The 24,162-nt window shown below is 37.3% G+C and overlaps 3 long non-coding RNA genes across 3 annotated transcripts; 1 reads left to right on the forward strand and 2 right to left on the reverse strand.

Moving 5' to 3' along the window:
- Nucleotides 1-766: 766 nt before the first annotated feature.
- On the reverse strand, nucleotides 767-1,964 carry LOC119889286. Its single transcript, XR_005442038.1, has 2 exons — nucleotides 1,718-1,964; nucleotides 767-1,074 (listed from the first exon to the last, which is right to left on the reverse strand). It is a non-coding gene; the product is annotated as an uncharacterized LOC119889286 (long non-coding RNA).
- Nucleotides 1,965-7,926: 5,962 nt separating this feature from the next.
- On the reverse strand, nucleotides 7,927-11,556 carry LOC119889287. The gene is made up of 3 exons (XR_005442039.1): nucleotides 11,458-11,556; nucleotides 9,065-9,335; nucleotides 7,927-8,507 (listed from the first exon to the last, which is right to left on the reverse strand). It is a non-coding gene; the product is annotated as an uncharacterized LOC119889287 (long non-coding RNA).
- Nucleotides 11,557-14,093: 2,537 nt separating this feature from the next.
- Nucleotides 14,094-19,124, forward strand: LOC119889284. The gene is made up of 4 exons (XR_005442037.1): nucleotides 14,094-14,186; nucleotides 15,019-15,151; nucleotides 15,880-15,967; nucleotides 18,304-19,124. It is a non-coding gene; the product is annotated as an uncharacterized LOC119889284 (long non-coding RNA).
- The last annotated feature ends 5,038 nt before the right edge of the window (nucleotides 19,125-24,162 follow it).

Raw genomic sequence — 24,162 nt, forward strand, 5'->3', positions numbered from 1 at the left:
TGTCGGTATAATTAAATTAAAGTGAATCTTGCATAATAACGTGTTAGTTTTAGTTCCGCTACGGAGACACCGCTCATCCCGTGCGCTCTCCGGCGAAACTATTCCCGGATTCTGCTCTGGACCTGCTCGGATCAGACTCTCTCACTCTGGACTTTCAGCTACGGTTCCCCCTGCTCGGTACAGCAGCCACCAACCCGGTTTGGCAGGCATATATTTTCCCTCTGCCTCGCTCTTCCGCTGCTCAATATCTGATCCTTTAACCAGCAATATATATTTCTCCCTTTCTTAGTCCTGCACTTGGGTCTGCTAGCCTTGCCATAATAAAGTTAAAAACAAAGATTTGGTCACTCAGTTAGCCTAGCTATGAGAATAAATAAACGGAGCGCTCTCTGTCTTTCACCCTCTCTCTCACACACAGGCACACAGACTTATCTCTCCGATCTCCCCTCACTCAGCAGGGGGGCGAAGCTTTGATTATTCGCTCTTAATTACTATTGAAGCGTCGAAGCTCAAAACATGACATTCGGGCAGCTCTAATTATGCTGTTAATCAAATATGTACAATATTAGCATAGAGTTTTAACACACCTCACAATCTTTTATACACTGCCCTTCCAAAGTCACTCACAAAAGTTGTTCCCATTCCCTCTGCAGATGAAGAAAATAAACATGAAAAAACATTGGCAATTGTTATTGTAACACCCCCAAACTAGTTCCCAATTGACCAAACAGTGTATAAAATAAGCGGGCAACAATAGAACACGCTGTACAAAATATAGCCTCCAAATTTATTTGTATAAAATAGACATGCAAAGGGTTAAAACAAGACTGAGGCTAAGATAGTTAAAAAGAGAGTTCAAATGGGGGAAACTGTTAGTTAAACGGAACTGCAGTTCGTCGTAGCTGGGTGTGCTCAACTTCGTCTTCCTGCGTGGTCACAGGCTGGTCGGTTGTAGCCTCACTGCTTGGGCCTCTGGTAACTCTACTAAGTAGCGGTGGCTCTACACTGGCAGCTCCCCAGACCACGACCCAGCCGTGTACCACACTCTTGCAAAGAATCAGCAGCCTCCGCACACTGCACACAGGAGACAAACAGAAGACTCTTGAGCCTAGTGTGTGGCTGGTTAAATAGTTTGCAGATGGATGTCATGCCCAAGCACACCTGTCTGCCATTAGTCCATACCCATGCAATTAACCCAAGTGCAAAACCACACCCACCAAATACACACCCACTCTAAGTGCTCACCCCTCACACTACCACTGCACTCAAAATTGGCTGATACAGGTCTACCCCGTTACACCATTAACTCATATCATTATAGTAGGTTTCAAAGCAGACAAACATTTAACAGTGTGTTCAGTGCAACAGTAGCTATGCTTATTAAGATTATCTGATCATTTTGAGCTTGAAAACATAGCTACTAAATAATAGGATGTCCCTATGAGTTTTTGGTAGCACCAACACATCGTATAATAGGATTGGGGTTTTCATTCTTTTTATTACTAAATTAATATCATGTGTGTACTTTTCCTTGTGATTTTCTGTCATCTCCTTCACTATGTTAACTAAGAGCTATTTGTTCTTGTGGGTTCACCATGTTCTGGCTTTACTTTATGGAAAACTGAAGCATACAACTGTAGGCTACCAAAATTGTGAACACAGAGCTTATTACATATAAGTGATATACAATATATAGCCTACATATAATGTTACTTACCAGGCTGCATGGTTGAGTCCAGTATCTTCTCTAACAGTTAGCATGTGTAAAACGAGAATAAGATATTTAAAAAGGCCGCAAATGTAGGTTGAATCTTGCAAGTTACCACTAAATTTAGTCATGCCTAATTACTTTGGCGTTTTTAAGCTAACGATTAACTTCTTTTACTGGTGTCAACTTTGCTACAATAAGCTTAAATAAAGTAATGTTACGTACCAGATGCTGCATGGTTTAGTCCGGTACCTTCTCTAACTACTAAAACGCAGCTAACGGACAGTGAAGCTTGCTAGCTTACTACCAAAGCTAGTAGAGCTTAACGTTAAGCTAACAGTTAACTTCCGTTACGGGCCATGTTGTTGTTGCGTATTGGTTACCATAGTGAAGACGTTAAGGTACTGATTAAAATTATATCGTTAATTAATTAGTTGCTGCTTAAGTCCTGAACAGCTGAGATGGTCTTCCCAGGGCTAAATTGCTGGACATTTAACACTTAAACGAGAATAGAAAGAGAATGAAGTAAAAAAGGCGAGCACAGCCACACAGAGTTAGCATAGTGTATAATTCGTGGAAGGGGACTCTTTCGTGTCATGGACAAGAGATTTCCCTTAATTAGCCTGCTTCCTCCATTCATGAATATATAAATACGAATTTAAATATAAATATAAGTGCTGTGTTTGGGTCATTACTTGCAATCGGTGCTTACTTTGCTTCTTGTAGATGATTTCCCTCCAAAATGAAAGCTACTTCCTGAGAGTCATGTGACTGCACAGACCAGGGGCATGTTCAGAGGGACTTTCATTAGAGCAGAGTGGGAGGCCAGCCTCCCCAGGAGGGCTCCAAACTGTTTCATGGGAGGTTTAGTGATAAATATATTACAAGTTATTACATTAAATATCAAAAGGGGAATTTAGCCTCACTTGGTGTGATTTGGTAAATGAGATAGTTCAGAGATACAGTAGTTGGTGTGGGGGGATTACAGTTTTCTCCCACATTCCCGGCCACAGGACAGAATTAGAATGAATTTGCAATATGTAATTCACTTAACATGGGGCCAATTTCCATTGAAATTCCTTTTTATTCTATAGGCAATGTCTTGAAATTACATTGTGCCTTAAAATAGAACATGTCCTTTTTAGGTAAGGGTTTTTTTTATGAATACTTTCTTAAAATACTGTCACGATCCTGTCCTGAGTTCTCTGTGCTGTATTTTGATTCTTGTTTCTCTGTTTCTGGGTTTTGGTATTTGATTCTGAGGTTATGTTATTTAGTCTGGTTATTAGTTTGGCCCGGGGCGGCACGGTGGTGCAGTGGTTGGCACTGTCGCCTCACAGCAAGAAGGTCGTGGGTTCAAAACCCTGTCTGCGTGGGTTCTCTCCAGGTGCTCCGGCTTCCTCCCACCATCCAAAGACATGCAGACAAGGTTAATTGGTGACCCTAAATTGTCCTTAGGTGTGAGCGTGAGTGGCTGTTCGTCTATGTGTGGATGCGATGGACTGGCGACCGGTCCAGGGTGTACCCCGCCTTTCGCCCGATGCCAGCTGGGATAGGCAACATTCGCGGTTGCCGTTCTGTTAGTTTAGATTTAGTTTATAGTTTGCTTGCTACCTCAGTGTGCTTCCTCTACCTGATGTTGTTTATCTGGTTATGATCTGTCAGTTGGTGTTAAGTGGTGTTCCGGTATTTTTCCTATTTCTGGTCCATGTTTACTGTTGTCCTGTTTCCTGGTGGGTCACGTTTCTGTTCCCTACCCCGTTCTGTGTAACAGTTTGTCCATGTTTTCTGTTTTGAGGTTTTGTTCCTTGTCTTGTGTACTCTGTTTAGCCTTGTTGTTTCCATTGTTCATTTGCAGGTTCTGTTTAGCTCACTTTGTACCTGTCTTGTTTAGGTTTACCCCTGCATTTTAGTTCTGTGCCTTAGTTATTGTCTTTGTACTTACTCCTACTTCTGTGTTTGCATTATTTTGGTTTTGTCAGGTCTTGGTTCTGTTTAATCCTAGCTTCAGTCTGTTTTCCCAGTCGGTTGTAGTTTTTTTTGCTTGTGTCTGAATTAAGTTGTTATTTATATAATTCTGATATGTTACATCTTATATAGTTTAGTGTTTAGTAAGCTGTTATGTCTGTTCCCCCAGTATTCCTCTGCATACCTGTCTCTGTTTTCCCCTGCTGTCTCTGTTCCTGCCTGTCTCATTAGTCCTGATCCCACTCACCTGTGTTGCTCCCACCTGCTTTTTTGGATTTTGGATGTTGCCAGTCCTTGCACTCTGTAAGCCTTGTTTTGCTTTTTCCATGTTATGGATTAAAACCCTGGAACTCATCTCACACTGTGCTCTCAGTGTCTTGCATTTGGGCTCTCTCCTGCTTTGCGCTCACCCTAACTGTGAAGAATACATGTCCAACTGGAATTTTGTGAAAACAGCCACAGGATCCAGCAAGAACACCAACAGTATGGCTGACGAAGAAAAGAAGAATTAACACAACAACATTATGATTCGATAAATGTCTGCACTGTAAAAAAATAAAATCGTAAAATTACGGTAAAAAGTCTGGCAGCAAAAGTACCGTAAACATTTTCTGTATTTTTAGTCAAACTGCTGTTAAAAGAAAATTTGTTGAATGTTAAACGAATGTATAAATCTGTATAAAAACCTAAAAATATTGCAGAAATACCTTAAAATGACATAATTAAAAAGAAGACTGCTGTTTTAATACAGTATTACTTGGTATATTTTTAAGATAATCCAATCTATCTACAAGAACTTCTTGTCAAAGTAAAGACTTTTCTATGTAAAGCAAACAGAAAATGTTGTAAATTTACCTTCAGATACCCTAATTTAAAGCCTAATACCAGTATATTAATAGATTTAAACTTTTATTTTATGCCATTATTCAATCCATTTACAGTAAATTCCTGTTAAATATTGGTTTTATCCTGTACAAAAAACCAAGATCATGTAATATTAAGTTACAGAAACATAATTTTAACAGTTATTGCTTTATATATACATTATTTGACAGTAATTACAGACATCTCCAATAAATTTACAAGCTTTTACCATTAATGTATGTGGGTTTACTTTATAGAAACATTATTAGACAGTAATTACAAGCAACTCTCCAATATTTCTACATATTTTTACCATTTAAATACGGGGGTTACTTTATATAAACATTATTTGACAATAATTACAAGCAACTCTCCAATATTTCTAAATATTTGTACCTTTAATGTATGGGCCTTTACCTTATAGAAACATTTTTATTACAGTAATTACAACCAACTTCCCAATATATCTACATACGTTTACCATTAATATATGGGGGGTTACCTTATATAACCAATACTTGACAGTAATTACAATTAATTAAAATCAACTTTTCAATATATCAACATGACATTTACTCATTAATGTATAGTTTCACTTTATATAGACATTAATAGACAGTAATTACAAGCAATTCTCCAATATATGTAAAAATACACATTTATTTTATGTAAACAATATTTGATAGCAATTACAAGCAACTGTCCAATACATGTACAGACCTTTTACATTACTTCATGGGGTTTACTTTATATAAACACTGTTTGACAGTAATAATAAGCAACTCCGATATATACAGACCTTTCTTGTAAGTGCATGGGACTTACCTTATATGAACATAATTTGACAGTAATAACAAGGAACTCCAATACATTTACAAACTTTTCTCATTTTTTGACAGTAATTACAAGCAACATTCCAGTTTATGTGCACACGTTCCATTGTCAGTGGTCATTCCCTCTGGCTGGATGCTCCTGATTTTACGCATAGCCTAGTCCATGTGTTACTGCAGCTGGCGGCTCTCTGCAGCGTCGCGCAACTTTCTAAATTCTTCCATCTTGCGAAGAAAATAAAGGTCAGGTCGAAACAGTGTATAAAGGCTGAACAACAATTACCCAAACATTTTAATCCATGTATGATTTGTTAATATGCAGTTCGCCAAATTAACTAATAACCAGGGCTCGAGACTAACCCTGTTGGCCTGGGGACAATAGAAAATATGTTTGGGACGAAGAAGAATATTCTGTAGGACGCCTCTAGGACGAAAGGGATTGTAGAGGCTTATGTGTTTATTTATTAAAATCACTTAGCAAATGACAAACTGAACTGACCGAGCGCTGATGACAACAGAGGTCGTCTTCTCACGTTGTTACTACAGTCACGCCGGACTCACACAGGAGGCTGGCTGCTCACCTGTTCCCGCGGTACAGATCCATTATTCTCTCAGGCTTGCTGACCTCTCAATCGCGCTGTGTAGGTTAGTTGAATGAATGAATGAATGAATGAATCTTCTCACGCAGTGAAAAAAAAAATCTATATTCTGATAACGTCGACTAGCGGCGATAATCAACTCCACCCAGTTGATGCAACTCGGCATACGGTGTGATCGTAAAATAACCCGCGTGCGCTCTGAGAAGCAGCCAGGAGACTCGCTGGTAGAGTTTTGCATTATAAACACCTGAAGCACAATCTGGCTCTGTTTGGGAGCTGCAGAAGTTAACATGAGGATTTTTGCTGAGATGTCTGCCTGATTGGCAGTGTTAGTTTCGTTTTTTAGGCTACCTCCAATGAAGTGCAGTGCACTTGTCTCATTCAGAAGGCTACAGTCTGAAGGGAAGCACAGCAGGGTACCTATTGGTCAGGTGGACTTAAATATTATGAATTCCTATTAAATAATGATGTTAATCTCATAATACAATTTTTTTCTGGACATATAAGAGACGGACGTGTATAAAGCTAGTCTGGAGCCCTGACTAATAACAGTTCATAGTTGTCAGTACCATTGGATGTACTGACAACTACTGAATCACTGAATTAATTTGATACTGAAATCTTCAAAACCAGAGCATTCTCGGGTAACTTCTGAGGCGTTTCTGTCCCAGTTTCTAGTGAGTTACAAACTGAATGTGTTGATGTTCAATCTCATCTTAATTATCCTACATTTAATCAGGCACCGCCACTGCCTATGTGTATCTGCTGCAGGTTTATTAAGTGTAACACAAAAAGCTACACTAATCGGACACATTAATTATCAAAATAAATATTTTTCCGTTTTGGTTTTAAAACAACAAAAAACGTTGTCTGTTTTTTTTGTTTTCTGTTTATCCGATTAAATTTTGAAACAAAATAATCAAAGAACAAACCATAAATGAATTGTGATATCATCTGATATAAGGTTTGAAGCTTTTCCAAAAACAATAAATTAAGAAAGATTTTATAGACACTATGAAATAAGTGTTGTGGGGTTTTTCTTTTTCTACAAAATTAGTTTCACATTCATTGTCTATTAACAAGCGGCTCCAGATTTTACACCTGATAACATCACAGTTTGAGTCTTCTCTGCTGGGCTTTGGGAGAGAGTAGCTCACGCTCATAACAAAATAACGATAAATGCTCAAGAAGTTCTGCTAAGTGAGGGAGGATCTGATGTGGGAGAGATAGCGGCAGCACGGGTGTGTCTGTCTGTGTGTGTGTGTGAGAGAGAAAAAAGAGAGAGAGAGCACTCCGTTTATTTATTCTCATAGCTAGGCTAACTAAAGGCTCGTGCAGACTATACGACTTTCAGCGTCGGCCGTTGGCCGTGCTGTTCAGACTACACAACTTGCCGTCTTGTGACGGGAGTCTTGAAGTCGTTGTGGCGTTCACACTACGTGACTGACGTGAAACCACGTTTTGTCAACAAACACACATAAAATGTGAAACGGGAAATGACGCAAACCTACAAAACAGCTGTTGTTTGTTATTATAAGGATAGCAATTATAAAGACAAAGAATCTGGGTGAAAGGATGGATTAGCACACGCAGGTAGCAGGAAACGTCTGAGCTAAAGAGAGAGCTGGAGGGGAGTAAAAAGTGTTTTGCGGTGAAAAAGTAGCTGCCTGCTCTGCAGCTGCCTGCTCTTATTGGCTGGATGTGGATTTCGAGACGGCAGACTCCTCCAGATATTTGGCATGTTAGATATCTGGCTGGCATTGGCGATGTGTCAGAAATGTGTCGGGGAGTCGTTTTTATGCGTCGAGTAGTTCACACATAACGACTGGCGAACCGGGTTGTTGGCTGCTGTACAAAGCAGGGGGAACCGTAGCTGAGAGTCCGAGCAGGTTCAGAGCAGAATCCGGGAAACATTTTAAAATGAGCCACCCGCTCACAGAGCCCTCTACTCCCGCCGTCACACAGACCGCTGCAGCAACAACGGCAGAGGAAAACACAGCTGGAAGGTTTTCATACCGCTTATCTGTCTTTACATTCTGAGCAATGTTGAAACGTTTTAACTTAAAAAAAGAGACTGTTTGTGGGTCGCTGGTTTGTGTGTCGCATTGAACATTATGTCGCGGCAGCTGTGTGTCGCGTTGCTATGACGACCAGCTACATTGAGGGGTAAATTTCTGGGTACTATCTGCAATGAAAAACGGAGCACGGATGAACCGAGTTGAGTTCATACTGGTGATGGAAAAACGCCATAAAAGTCACCCAGTAAATCATTGTTTAAAGTTCTGTTCATGCTCAACATCTAGAAAATGCACATAGGCTTAAACCACAGTCAAGTCCTTCAAAGTCAAAAACAATAGAAGCTAATTTCTTTCCAGTAACAAACAAACAAGGTCATATATAGTATCATATCAGAATTAATATACAGATGTGAATATGCATGCTAAAAAAGTTCATTTGGCAGATTGATATTCACCCACGTCCTTCCAGAATTCCAACGATGGCTATGATCCTCTGTAGTGGCTCTCACCAGGCCTTGTCCTGAAAAATAGATAAGATGTATCATGCTTGTAAAAATTCCTACACATCAACGTATTGTTTTCAATTTACACACAATGGTAACTTTGCCTTCTACCCTCACAGCATCGCCAGAGCAGAGCCATTAGGTTGCCGCTTAATCAGAATCAGAAGCTTTATTGTCATTGAACGTAGTTCAACGAGATTTGCTCCGCTGTTAATTTTATGCCCTGATATTAGCAGTATTTAATGTCTTAATGCACTCTGGCTAACCTTTTAACACCTTCTTCAGATTAGGCTGTTAGCGGGTAACATTAGCTAATTCACTGTAGTGCTGTATTTGGGCGTGTATAAACCCTGTGATTAACCAGGCAACCGTCTGTGTGAGCTGAATGCCAAAGATGATCCTGACTTTCTGGCCTAAAAGCTAAAGTTAATGTGATGCTAACTGCAATAGCATATTTGAGCACTAGGCTACTCACACCTTGCTGCTTTTTTCCCCATTTGAAAAGTGAAGATGTGTATTAGCCCACTGATTACATAACAGCAATAAACCAGCTGGATTTCCATACAATCCTCACCTTGTGTTCATTGAGACCCATGTCCTCTGTGGGTTTCAGCTCCTCTGCAATCAGCAGTCTCACCTGCAAACTCCTTTGCCGCCTCACTCTTAGCTTCCAGGGCATCAGCCTATCCTGTTCTCAGCCATCTGGTGCACCAGCAAAGGAGAGTTTAACTTCACCCGGGCTATTCAGACTGTAGAGCAGGTTCAGAGGCTGGCTGTGGGAGAGCTGTCTGCTCTGTTGGTTCTGCCCTCACCACCTGATCCTTGGCCTCTTGATCCTTGTCAAACTGAACACAGAATATGAACCATAACATGGGTGAGAAAGATGTGGTAAAGCACAGCTCATAACGTATGATATTGTATGTTAGACATCTCTTTAGCTTTCTAAAATTAGGATGAGATTTGAACAGTACATCGTTGCACATTCATAGATTTATTTACTGCTGAATTGTGACCGCCGCTAATAAAAATTCCCACACCTATTATTATATTAATGCGCTACTAATTTTCGCTTGTACACTGTGCGAGCACAATAACACTCGACGCTCGGCTCCCTTCCTCTGCTCGATCTTCAAAGAACATCTACGTGACAGGTGCTGTTATAACAGCAGCGTAACTCTGAATCAGGAGGTGCGTAGCGAGTGTTTGATTGTCCGAGCGGTAGAAAGTGACGGTGAACGCGAGCGGAGTAAAATACTCTGTCAGTAAATGTGCTGTGTCAGTTACAGCGTGTCAGCTTCTCAAGACTAAGAAAAATCTGTTTGTTGTTTCCCACCTGCTGGAAAAGTGAAGCCTGTCTGCGCTAGAAAACATCTCCCCTCCCCTTCAGACTGCCAGCTGAGCAGGAACGCTTCTACAGTAGGCTACATCTTTTGGCTGCTATGTAACTCAACATTAGCTCAATTTATAGAAAATAACTGGTAGTTGAATTTTATTACTACCTTCTTGTCCAATGTTGAGAACATCAGGTAAAAACTTAGACTAAACCGGTGTAGCCTACAGCTGTGTCCTGTAGCCTACAGACAGGTAGGCTCCATTCCACATTATTTTTCAGTTTTCAAATGAGTCTGAAAAAGTGGTTGTTAGGAAAAGAAAGGACGGTGGTGATTGGGGGACCTGATGTTATTAAAGCAAGTAAGTGATGCAAACTAGTTCTTTTTAGCTAATGAGGAGACTTTTTGGATTTGGATGCAAATAAAATGCACCTCAGAATGGAGCCTGACTTCCCCCAAGAAAATGTTACGTTTTTCAATGACAAATATATAATTTCACATCATCTTGGGCTATTATTTTCACCATATCTCTGAACAAATAGTGAAAAGCTGGAGCAGATAATAAATAACCAACACCCAAAGATCAGTCTACTGGAGGAACTACAACCAGTAGATTTGGGGAAAGTAATTTGGTTGGTTATGATACTCTCCACACTGATTAGACATTTATGGCACAGCATGTTTTGGGCCTCACCCCCTAAAACCCTGATAATATGACATCAGAATCATTATAGATAGGATTGTATGTAGGATTGTATGTCTGTAAAGACATTAATATAAAAATAGGCAACATGAGAAACCTCCTCCCTTCTGAGGTGCATTTTATTTGCACATTAACATCTAAAAAGAAACGACTCCACATTAGCTTATAAGGACTAGTTTGCATCACTTATTTGCTTTATTAATCTCAGCTCCTCCAGTCACCACTGTCCTTTCTTTTCCTAACAACCACTTTTTCAGACTCATCTGAAAACTGAAAAATAATTGAATCAGTCTGTAACGTTACAAGACAGAGCTGTACGCTACACCACTTTAGTCTACGTTTCTAACTGATGTTCTCAACATTGGACAAGTAGGCAGTAATAAAATACAGCTTCCAGTTTCTTTCTATAAATTGAGCTAATGTTGAGTTACATAGCAGCCAAAAGATGTAGCCTACTGTAGAAGCGTTCCTGCTCAGCTGGCAGTCTGAAGGGGAGGGGAGATGTTTTCTAGCGCAGACAGGATGCACTTTTCCAGCAGGTGGGAAACAACAAACAGACTTTTCTTAGTTTTGAGAAGCTGACACGCTGTAACTGACACAGCACATTTACTGACAGAATATTGTCCTCCGCTCGCGTTCACCGTCACTTTCTACCGCTCGGACAATCAAACACTCGCTACGCACCTCCTGATTCAGAGTTACGCTGCTGTTATAACAGCACCTGTCACGTAGATGTTGTTTGAAGATCGAGGAGAGGAAGGGAGCCAAGGGTTGAGTGTTACTGTGCTCACAGTGTGTGAGTGGAAACATTTCTAGTTTAACGATCGTGGGAAATTTTAGTAGCAGCGATCAGGATTATAGGGAAAACACTGCTTGAGCATCCTATAGTCTGTCTACATATGAACTTCTGTTACTAATTTTTTAAACACTCACGGAGAAGTTGTCGAAATGGTCCACTCTGTCCAGACCTCAGCGTAGTCTCCTTTCTGGGTCCCAAATCGTTATTTTCACTCGTGATGAGTCTGGTTCTCTGTTCAGAAAGAATAATTGACGTTAGCTAAAATACATGAGATCTATGTCTTACTAAGTAACGTTAGTACGCGGCATAACACCGGTAACGTTAACAGTAACGTTAACCTTAGGAGCAGTTAATTAATATTAATATCAAGCTATCTGGCTAAACGTGCTACAGCTAACGTTAGCATTCTTAACAGTCACATTAACTAACTTAGCTGTCACTTAAATATGTCTTTGTCACTGCAGGTCACAATCTGCCACAGCCTTTTATTTGTTAGCAAGAGGGACTAACGTTAGGCCCGTTAATGTTATCGTTTTATCATGTAACTTAACAACTGACAAATGCAACTTAACCCACGGGTATGAAATGTTACGACGAATGCATGATTCACATTGAAGGATAACGTAATAACGTTTTATTAAGGACTGGCAGAATGTTACGTTAGCTAACGTTAATGCCAGACGGAGTCTGATAAATTAAAAAGGAAAAATAAAACGTAACGTTTTCCAAGCTGCCGCCCTTAAGTGTTACCTTAACTTATGAGAACTTGATATCTTGGGAGGAAACTTCATATTAAGAAAAACAAAATCATTACTTTACCTTCAGTGAACGCTGAATGTCGATATCCTGCCGGACGTTACCCGGACTGTCTGCTTCCTAACGAGCTTGACGTTATGACGTCGACGAAGTAAAACATTGTCATTGGTCGAAGTCGCCTCTGCGCAGTATGAATCATCCAATGAGAGTACAGCATTCAAATATTTGAATATTCGCGCACTTTCCTGATTTCTGAAGGACATTAGTCTCTCTCTTCAGAGACTATTTTTAATTTCTGTATTTTCATTCATTTTAAAGTTTCACATCCCTTCACCCCCTGATTATCAAAGATGTAGTTGATGCTACAGAAACATTTGTTGAACTGTTCAGTCCTAACATCACTTCTCAATCTTTCATATATTGCTCAATTTTTAAAAAATAACACCATTGGAAAGCTTTATTCAACTTGTGGTCTCCCTTTTGTTTAGTCCCCTCATATAACCTCAGCCTATGAAAAGCTCCCCATAAAGCTATTGTGTTTTTTTTTACAGCCTTTATGAAATCCCATATATTTTCTCAAATAAGCAGATGGTATGTGTTGTACAATTATGTCAATATGACATAAAAGGACAAGCACACACAATAGGGAAATGCAGGAGTGACCTAAAGGAGGGGACACACGGGCAGCAGCCATAAACTGTATATGAAAAGGCAGCAGCACACAATTCAAGATTTATTATATCCCAATGCAGGATATTATCAAGCAACATCTGACACTACACTTAACACTGTGGGACAGGCAGCCATTTAAATGCATTAATGTAACACCTTAATGAAACATGCTTTGCCTGGGTCATATGTGCATGAAGCCTGTATAGCTATTGTCTTTGTAAATTGCAGTGTAATTTCAGATGTTGATCAGATCACAGAGGTTCTGTCAGGCCCAAGTAAGGCATTTGAGGTACTGGTGTGCATGAACATTCACATGTTCCACACCCCATAGGAGGAAAATTCATATCTACAGATGGTTTGAGCTGTGTTGGAACAAACATCAGAAGCCAAAGTGGACAAAGTATGATTTTTAGTCCAACATCTGAAATAGGCTGTAGACTTGGGGGATCATGAACCCATGGCCTCCAAGAAAGTGGAATGAGGTAGATAGATCCTCCCTAATGACTGTGAACCCAAAGATGGTGACTGCTAACATGTTAGGATAGTAGTGATGCAAGAGGTTTATTCATTACTCTATTACAATCTCTTCAAATTATAACATTGATTAATCCAAAGAGCACTTGCTGGTGGGTTGTCTAGTTGAGCTGTGGAGTGGCTGAGGCGATGCAGTGATGGTGTTCAGGCTAGTTGTAGGCTCATAACAGTGCTTTAAGATGTATGGCTGGTCCTACCTGTCACAGTGCCACTGTTAACCCTTCTTCACATAATTGATAAATTAAATACAAGTCTAACTCCTTGGAGTTGGCACTTATATGTGGTGCTTCCAGAGGTAAAACACTAACACACACATATTTACACACAGTAGGTCTACATATGAGACCACCGTGCTGAAGTGTGTGGTGGGAGAAGGGGTTGGGGGGGCAGTATACATAATTCTCAAATACTTAAAGTCCATCTAATCGCACTATCTGTACAAAATATGAAAGTGTTGTTTAATCACAACAGTGAATTAGGGTTGTCATTGAAGCATATGGCCGAACCACCCAGATACTGTGTTCTGCTTGAGGTATCTACCTGTTAAAGGGAGTGGTGGGAATTGTTGGGTTTCTGGTAATAATATTCTAGACCTGCTCGATATGAAAAGTGTAATGAGATTACCTTTGTTATGAATTGAGGCTAAATAAAACTGATTAGATTGAGTACTTGTTACGGCGGTATGCACTTAAAAGTTTTTTGCAATCCGCCATTAACTAAGAAGAAGAAGAGTACTTGTTACATCCAGAAGGTGGCAGTGTTGCAGCGCCAGCTGCCGTTAAACCGAAAGAAGGAGAAGAAGATTTCAGCCAGCACATGTGCGATGTCACTTGACTGTTTCTTCTGAGTTAATTTTGGCGGACAAGTTGCTGGTGGTCTTCGTTTTTGGAAGTTGTAAGAGGTAAGGACCTGTTCTTTTTACCCGTAACTGTTTTTTGTATAATTTTCATATTAAGCATGATTGTATTTTGTGTTTGTGATAGAAGGCGTCCTGCATTTTTCGGGTGTATAATGTTAACAGTTAGGTTAACTAGCCCAGGGAGGTGGTTCTTGGACATGTGTTAGCTAGCTAACATTGCTGCATGACCCAGGTTGATCGGTTTTTATCCCGCCGAGCCTGCCAATCCGTGAACACTTGAACCCTCTGCTGTCGATATCAACACTGTTTACAGGCGCTTCAACACCTCAGCCTGTGCTGTGGTGTCCATAGAGAAAGCTGTTTTTACATGTCTGTGTTTAAGCTCTTAAGCTTTAGCTCTTCATAGGCTGCTTTTGAAACACAGTGTCTTTGGTTTGGAGAGATTAGTTTTACTCTTGTGTTCCTGTCTATACTTTCAGATATCAGGCTTATTTTACTGGTCATAATAAATGCAAAAGATACGTTTTTGCATGATTAAAAACAGGTAACGTTAATTTTAATTGTTAACAAACAGATATTTTGGACTTGTATTCAGCCAATGGTTTGAAGTGTTTATGAGCTTCAGTGAGTCACTATTAGCCTAAAACTGTGCAAGCTATCTGTTATTATAAATGGGGGGGGGGGGAAGGGCATCACAGAGTAGACATGGCGTTTAGGTCAGTGTATTGCTACAAAATTACGAAAGTGTGCCTCTTTTTCTGTCTGAATTTCCAAAACTTTATTTCATCCTCTTCCCTTTCCCAGGTAAAGGAGAGCGCATAACGCTGCTCTTCAACTACCAATAATATGTTGTGCTTGTGGAATATGTTTCTAGGTGGAAATTCCGAGGATTTCTACTGTTCCACTGTCTCAAAGTTCGTTGACAAACGCACTTCCAATCTCCTCAGTGTGTTGAAGAAGAAAGGAGGCTCTGCAGGAAGGGAACTTCGCATACTTTTGGCCCAAAGGTATGTTTTGCAATTGGTAGAAAACATTATAGAATAGTAAGTTGATGTTGACTCATCTCTTCTGACATGTATAGAGAGTAGTAAACAGTCAGAAACCCAAAACATCTGTGTATACCCTGATGAGTATTCACTTGGGATTTGATTGTTGCTCACAAAGCCTAAACAGCAACACTTGTGCCACTTTCAAACAAATATTTTTTATTGTTTGCAGTTGCCTCACTATTTAAACACACATCAGTGACCAGAGCTATGTTTAGGGATCGGATATATTGACATTTGGAATGAGCAACAGAAACTTTGCTTCTCAAAATACAATTCGCTTGTTAAACAGGTGTATTGATGACATACTGGCTTTTTACTCACTAAGGTTTTTACCTGCGGGCCTCTCTGCTGGCCATTAAGTTGGCTCTGTGTTTGCGTCTATGTGGAGACGCTCAGCCCTGACACAGATAGCAGGGCAGAGGCTTCACCGTGATAATAACATAATTTATTTGACAGCAAGGTTTCTTTTGTTTATTATGATTTCAACACAGATTTGTTCACAATGTAGTAATGGGGGAGGGTGTACCTCCCTGGACATGTTCATAGCAAGTTTATTGTGTCCTTTCAGAGTTTAAGAAACCAAAGATGTAGGACACATACCATTAACATCACTGGACATGTGAGAATGTGTAGTATGTGTGTATGTGCAGTCCTAAAGTATTTCTGTATTGTTTTTGTCTCTCTAGCAACTGTTGAAAAGAGGAGGGAGATCATCCTCAGGGCAATTGGTTTCTACCTGATGAAGACCCAAACATCCTCTTCAAAGAAAACCCGGTCGGTAATTTCAGTAGTTACTACCTGCATTAAACCAAACGGCTACAGTTGTGGTCAAAAGTTTACATACACTTGTAAACAACATGTATTTCATGGCAGTTAAAACCATCTGCCATGAAATACATGAAAATGAATTGTGATTTTGCCTGAAATAAAGAAACAAAAAACAGACAGCTTGTTACGTCCCCAGCTTGTCTAGGAGTGGGGGACTAACAAAGAGATAAATAAACCGGGTGGAAAAACAAAGGATGACCCAAGTTAATGTAATTATTCTAAGTTAGTAACAAAAAAGGTGTTTTAACAACTGAAGGCGATCTCGTCTCACATTAGAGACGATATGGCGTTTGTTATGTAAATTAAATTAATTAAGATATTCAGTGGAAAATATGCAACACAATACAGAATCTCTACAGCTCCCACCGCGCTGGTGAGGCATATGTGGAGATCGACGCTCCTCACCACACCGGCTTCTAGCTGGTCGTGAACACGGGGCCGATGGCTGCCTCCGCAGAATCACCAGATAGCTAGCGACCTCTCCTCCTTCACAGGACAGCTACGTGACAGGTGGCAGTAGGTGACGGTGAAAATGAGCAGAGCAGAGGAAAATATGAGTGCTACATTTTAGTCTGGCTGTAAATGTACAGTGTAGGTTACAGTTTGTCCGTTAATTAAAGTCTGTCTGTTCTCCAACTGCTGGAAAAGTGAAGGCAGTTAGCGATAGGTAACGTCTCCTCTTCAGACTGCGGTCTGGAAGCTGAGCAGGACGTTTTTTGGCTGCAAGTTCAAATTTGTTTGTTGTCATTCATCCACATATCGAGTACACAATGAACCCAATGCCGTTTCTCAAGGCCCATGGTGCTCAATACAAGATTACCATAAACAACTTACAAGACAAGAAACAAACATGTAACTACACTAGACGAGACATTACATTTATTCATTTAGCTGACGCTTTTATCCAAAGCGACTTACAATTGCTATTTAGATTGCATTGTAAAGTGCATAGTTAAACCAAATCTGACTCTATACTAATAACAGCAGCATCAAAAATAAAAATATCAGCAAAAGAGGTCAGTAATAACGCTGTAATAATGCTATGCAATGTTAGCTGCATTTATATGAAGTAAAATTAAATATCTGCATTTTCAATACTACCTATTTGTTTGATTTGTTACAAATAGTTTTGTCTTACAGTCGCATCGTAGCCTCATAATCGTAATGAGGTGACTAGAAATTCCCACCCTTGAGGTGACGCATCAAGATTCGAACCAAATTGTTGATCTGATAATCGTAATTGAATTTAATCGTGAGGCCAGTGAAGATACACACCCTTACTGCTTACTTGTTTTGTACTTCTTAGTGTTGTAAGAAGTGTTTTTGGTACTTGTATCATAAAATTTTAAACAGTACACAACCATACCTGACTTAAACCCAATCGAGAACGTGAACTATTTTAAAGAAAGAAATCTGTTTGTTAAATTTAACTCAACTGCTCCAAATCTATCAAGAGGAGTGGTCAATGATTGAACCAGAAGCTTGTGGATGGCTACCAAAAGTGTCTAATTGAGGTAAAAATGACAATGGGACTTTTAAACAAATATTAACATTGCTGTATGTATATTTTTAACCCAGTAGATTTGGTCACATCTTCAGAAGACCCATAATAAATTCATAAAAGTACCAAAATTCATGACATGTTTTTGTGACAAAGATTAATCACAGAAAAATTTGAGTTGTAGTTATTATTGGAAACCCAAACAGCCATGACGTGTATGTTCTTTAGAAGTGTGTGTAAACTTTTGACCACAACTGTAACCTTGTTACTTTCTTACGATTTGCAGAAAATCTGTTTGTTTTTTGTCTCTTTTGGGAAATCTAATATATACACTCAATGCATTTTATCAGGAATATCTGCTGTCTAATGCAATCAAAAATGACAACTGCCTGTATAGTGCATTATATTGAAAAGTTTTCCTAATATTGTCTACCCCATTGACATAGATGAGGGGGGCAAAATAATAGAAACACTTGTTAAATATCTAAGCTTAGTAAAAGTAAAGATTTATGGTAGAGCTGTTGGTTTGCAGTAGACTGCACGCCCTCCAAATAAAGTGCTTGGTGAGGTATATTAAATAATACACAATTGTATCTAATATTTAATTCACCAGCACTACTTCATCTTGTAATTTTTAAACACATAGCACTGTATCATGCTATTTTTGTTAAATCATTACATAAAGGACACCTGAAATGCAAACATTACTCTTTAGAATTCTGCAAAATCTGTTTGTGATTTCATAATTTGTTTTTCTACTTTCTTTCTGTCCTATGTAAAGGATCTGATGCTATAGCCGTTCCGAGGGAGCTTGGACAAGTTATCTTTACAGCATCCGTGTTGAGGGAGGTGATGCTACCACTCCTCCAGCTGATGTTGGGATAGTCACCGAGGGTGCTGAAGTTCTGCATGACTTGGGAGACATCGCCTCTACACGTGCACTCTTAATAGGTGTAATTATGCACTGAACCTCAGTTATCCTTAGAACCTTTAAGCCTTCTTTGAGGTACTTCACAAGTGATTCTTTCAACTAGATGCAAGCAAACTCTCAACCAAGGTACAGATGCTCAAGAACAAACTCTATGAATGAGCCATCCATTGATTTGGACGCTGTGTTCTGCGGAATAGGCAGAATTCTAAGCAATGCATCATCAAAATTGTTGACAACTAAACATTATTTTGCAAACTTTTCAACACTTTATAGTGCTAATAATTTTACGGTATTATTTTTTTTCACCAATTGCACCAAAATGATATTGATGTGTTGGTGAATAAAGTCCATAACGAAATTCAGTTGAAATAAATTTGTGTGGGACCAGTTGACAAACATTTGATTTGTGTCAATCTAATTTGGAAAAAAAATATTGAATGAAAACCTAATGTTTTAATTAATTGAATATAAATGTATATTGTTACTACTCCAAATAAAATATTGAAAGGTAAGCTTAAATATATTGTTGATCAGAAGTTTTTTATTTTTAGTTGGATCAATTGACATTCATTGTGTTACTCTTATACAAGTTCATTACATTTTTTTGCTTTTAACTAACCTAAAACAATTTTGTGGAATCTGTTGAAAAAATAAATATAGTTAAAATCAAAGCTTCAGTGTTTTGAGTGAACCAAGATGGGACAACAAATACACCTTTTATGACCATTTGATTTTGATATATAGCCCAAACACCAGTTAGCTGTGCATCAAGACCTAAAGAGAATAGGTCTTTTTAGCCTCAAATGGCCTATGAAAGTAAACCCCATACATTAATGATAAAAGTCTGTAGATATATTGAATAGTGCTTTTTAATCACTATAAAAGTATGTTTATTCAAAGTAAACTCCATACATTAATGGGAAAAGTTCGTAGATATATTGGATAGTTGCTTGTAATTACTGTCAAATATTGTTTATTTAAAGTAATCTCTATAAAAATATGGTTTTGCAAGCTATTATCACGTGATCTTTGTTATTCCACAGTTTAAAAACTAAATTTAACAGGAAGTTACTATTAATAGATTGGATAATCCCATAAAATAAAAGCCTAAAGCTTTCAAGATACTGTTAATGAGTTTTAAAGCATGGTATTTTAAGGAATTTTTTATTAATTTTTTGTGTTTTAAATCTAAAAATCTGTACTTTGACAAGGAGTTCATGTGGATGGAATAGATAATCATATGAATTTACCAAAGAATACTGTGTAAAAAAGCAGACACTTTTTAATTGTGTAATTTTAAGGTATTTCTGCAATATTTTTCAGTTTATATGCAGATTTATACATTTGTTTAACATTTTACAGACATTTTTTAAATTAGATTTTCTTTTCATTTTACAGCAGTTGGACTGTAAAAATACAGACAATATTTACTGTAAATATCTGTATTTAAAATCAGAATTATTCCGTAGAATAATTTAAGGTTCTTTACTGTAATTTTATGGTAAGTGTTTGGCAACTATTGCTGCCAGACTTTTTACTGTTATTTTACGATAGTTTTTTTGGACATTTATTTACCTTAAATTTAAAGTTTCACAGTAAAAAACAGAAAGTTGTCTTAATTTTAAATATGTGAATTTCTTTGTCTTTTTACATAGAATTCAATGTAATTTTACATTCAGGGCAATTAAGCAATGGAATAATCCTGTAAAAAAACTATAATTTCTTATTATATGAATATACAGATTATAACTTTTATTTTATGGTTAATGTTGTTAATAAAAGTATTTTTCTGTATTTTCATGGTATTTATATGAAGAAAAAATCTGTAAAATAATACAGTATATTTCTGTGAAAAAACTTTTTTTACAGTGTGGATCAGTGAAACATTGAAAGAGGATTTTCAACAAACACCACATCCCTTTGTTTTTTAAACCCAGAAACATGATAAAACAGATACTGGGCCACCCAAAAGATTGCACCCAAACACAAGAAAAGCAATCTAATGTATGCTGTCCACTGCACTGAGTGAATGCACAGGTGTGCATTTCTTACGATTTGCAGAAAATCTGTTTGTTTTTTGTCTCTTTTGGGAAATCTAATATATACACTCAATGCATTTTATCAGGAATATCTGCTGTCTAATGCAATCAAAAATGACAACTGCCTGTATAGTGCATTATATTGAAAAGTTTTCCTAATATTGTCTACCCCATTGACATAGATGAGGGGGGCAAAATAAATAATAGAAACACTTGTTAAATATCTAAGCTTAGTAAAAGTAAAGATTTATGGTAGAGCTGTTGGTTTGCAGTAGACTGCACGCCCTCCAAATAAAGTGCTTGGTGAGGTATATTAAATAATACACAATTGTATCTAATATTTAATTCACCAGCACTACTTCATCTTGTAATTTTTAAACACATAGCACTGTATCATGCTATTTTTGTTAAATCATTACATAAAGGACACCTGAAATGCAAACATTACTCTTTAGAATTCTGCAAAATCTGTTTGTGATTTCATAATTTGTTTTTCTACTTTCTTTCTGTCCTATGTAAAGGATCTGATGCTATAGCCGTTCCGAGGGAGCTTGGACAAGTTATCTTTACAGCATCCGTGTTGAGGGAGGTGATGCTACCACTCCTCCAGCTGATGTTGGGATAGTCACCGAGGGTGCTGAAGTTCTGCATGACTTGGGAGACATCGCCTCTACACGTGCACTCTTAATAGGTGTAATTATGCACTGAACCTCAGTTATCCTTAGAACCTTTAAGCCTTCTTTGAGGTACTTCACAAGTGATTCTTTCAACTAGATGCAAGCAAACTCTCAACCAAGGTACAGATGCTCAAGAACAAACTCTATGAATGAGCCATCCATTGATTTGGACGCTGTGTTCTGCGGAATAGGCAGAATTCTAAGCAATGCATCATCAAAATTGTTGACAACTAAACATTATTTTGCAAACTTTTCAACACTTTATAGTGCTAATAATTTTACGGTATTATTTTTTTTTCACCAATTGCACCAAAATGATATTGATGTGTTGGTGAATAAAGTCCATAACGAAATTCAGTTGAAATAAATTTGTGTGGGACCAGTTGACAAACATTTGATTTGTGTCAATCTAATTTGGAAAAAAATATTGAATGAAAACCTAATGTTTTAATTAATTGAATATAAATGTATATTGTTACTACTCCAAATAAAATATTGAAAGGTAAGCTTAAATATATTGTTGATCAGAAGTTTTTTATTTTTAGTTGGATCAATTGACATTCATTGTGTTACTCTTATACAAGTTCATTACATTTTTTTGCTTTTAACTAACCTAAAACAATTTTGTGGAATCTGTTGAAAAAATAAATATAGTTAAAATCAAAGCTTCAGTGTTTTGAGTGAACCAAGATGGGACAACAAATACACCTTTTATGACCATTTGATTTTGATATATAGCCCAAACACCAGTTAGCTGTGCATCAAGACCTAAAGAGAATAGGTCTTTTTAGCCTCAAATGGCCTATGAAAGTAAACCCCATACATTAATGATAAAAGTCTGTAGATATATTGAATAGTGCTTTTTAATCACTATAAAAGTATGTTTATTCAAAGTAAACTCCATACATTAATGGGAAAAGTTCGTAGATATATTGGATAGTTGCTTGTAATTACTGTCAAATATTGTTTATTTAAAGTAATCTCTATAAAATATGGTTTTGCAAGCTATTATCACGTGATCTTTGTTATTCCACAGTTTAAAAACTAAATTTAACAGGAAGTTACTATTAATAGATTGGATAATCCCATAAATAAAAGCCTAAAGCTTTCAAGATACTGTTAATGAGTTTTAAAGCATGGTATTTTAAGGAATTTTTTATTAATTTTTTTGTGTTTTAAATCTAAAAATCTGTACTTTGACAAGGAGTTCATGTGGATGGAATAGATAATCATATGAATTTACCAAAGAATACTGTGTAAAAAAAGCAGACACTTTTTAATTGTGTAATTTTAAGGTATTTCTGCAATATTTTTCAGTTTATATGCAGATTTATACATTTGTTTAACATTTTACAGACATTTTTTAAATTAGATTTTCTTTTCATTTTACAGCAGTTGGACTGTAAAAATACAGACAATATTTACTGTAAATATCTGTATTTAAAATCAGAATTATTCCGTAGAATAATTTAAGGTTCTTTACTGTAATTTTATGGTAAGTGTTTGGCAACTATTGCTGCCAGACTTTTTACTGTTATTTTACGATAGTTTTTTTGGACATTTATTTACCTTAAATTTAAAGTTTCACAGTAAAAAACAGAAAGTTGTCTTAATTTTAAATATGTGAATTTCTTTGTCTTTTTACATAGAATTCAATGTAATTTTACATTCAGGGCAATTAAGCAATGGAATAATCCTGTAAAAAAACTATAATTTCTTATTATATGAATATACAGATTATAACTTTTATTTTATGGTTAATGTTGTTAATAAAAGTATTTTTCTGTATTTTCATGGTATTTATATGAAGAAAAAATCTGTAAAATAATACAGTATATTTCTGTGAAAAAACTTTTTTTACAGTGTGGATCAGTGAAACATTGAAAGAGGATTTTCAACAAACACCACATCCCTTTGTTTTTTAAACCCAGAAACATGATAAAACAGATACTGGGCCACCCAAAAGATTGCACCCAAACACAAGAAAAGCAATCTAATGTATGCTGTCCACTGCACTGAGTGAATGCACAGGTGTGCATATCGGGGAAACTAAACAACCGCTATACAAATGCGTGGCTCAGCACAGAAGAGCCTACTCCACAGGTCAAGACTCATGAGTTTACTGAAGAAGTCTCTTGGCATAGAGGCAAAACACCGTGAATTATCTTCAAGTTCATTTTTCCTTGATTTTAACCCATCTTGGACATTCTTGAGTTCTTGATCACCGGAATTTCATTCATCAGCATGCTACTGTTTGCACTGTTAGGCTCAAAGATTCAGTTTATCATCTGTTATTCAAGATAATTACAATAGATATAACTTAAGTTTTTATGATATTGACAGTGGCACATACTGTATAGTAAATAATGTCCTTGTTGAGAATTTGCTATCTTGTTCTTTTCTGGCCCTTAATTAACCTATTCCAGTGACTGGATGTGACCTCAGGCCTGACAGTCCAGTTTGAACATATGCAAACTAAATTGCACTGAATTACAGTAGTAATAATATTTTTTAAAAAGTCAATGTTTTTATTTTGTGAAAATGCTGTTGATGTTTACAATAACCATGCATTATTACAAACCATGGGCTTATTTTTATCCCATATTTGTTGAATTATTGTATGAATGTATTCAGTATATTTACTAACAGGAATAATCCAGGGGAAAACAACAATCTTCAAGGAATCAAGGAATTTTTCATTTGTCAATCTTTCATTTGTGAAAGTAACTCTAAATGCTCATACATTTTCAAATTTAAACATCAATGAAAGGTAATTTCTTTAGAAATTCATTTGAAAGCAGTCACAAGAAATAATGACAGCTACTCAACATTATAATTTCGTGACATTTTGGAAAAAAACCCATCAAATAATAAAAATACAGTATATTGAAAATCCAATTACACCAATTTATAGGATATGACAATTTCTCTTTAAAAAAACAGCTGTTCTGCCTGTTTAGGCAAAATGTGCTGTGTTACTTTGACCAGGAGAT

This window comes from Micropterus salmoides, unplaced genomic scaffold, assembly GCF_014851395.1.
Source record: "Micropterus salmoides isolate LMB-PRFRI ecotype aquatic unplaced genomic scaffold, ASM1485139v1 Ms_hic_scaffold_5, whole genome shotgun sequence".
NCBI lineage: Eukaryota > Metazoa > Chordata > Actinopteri > Centrarchiformes > Centrarchidae > Micropterus > Micropterus salmoides.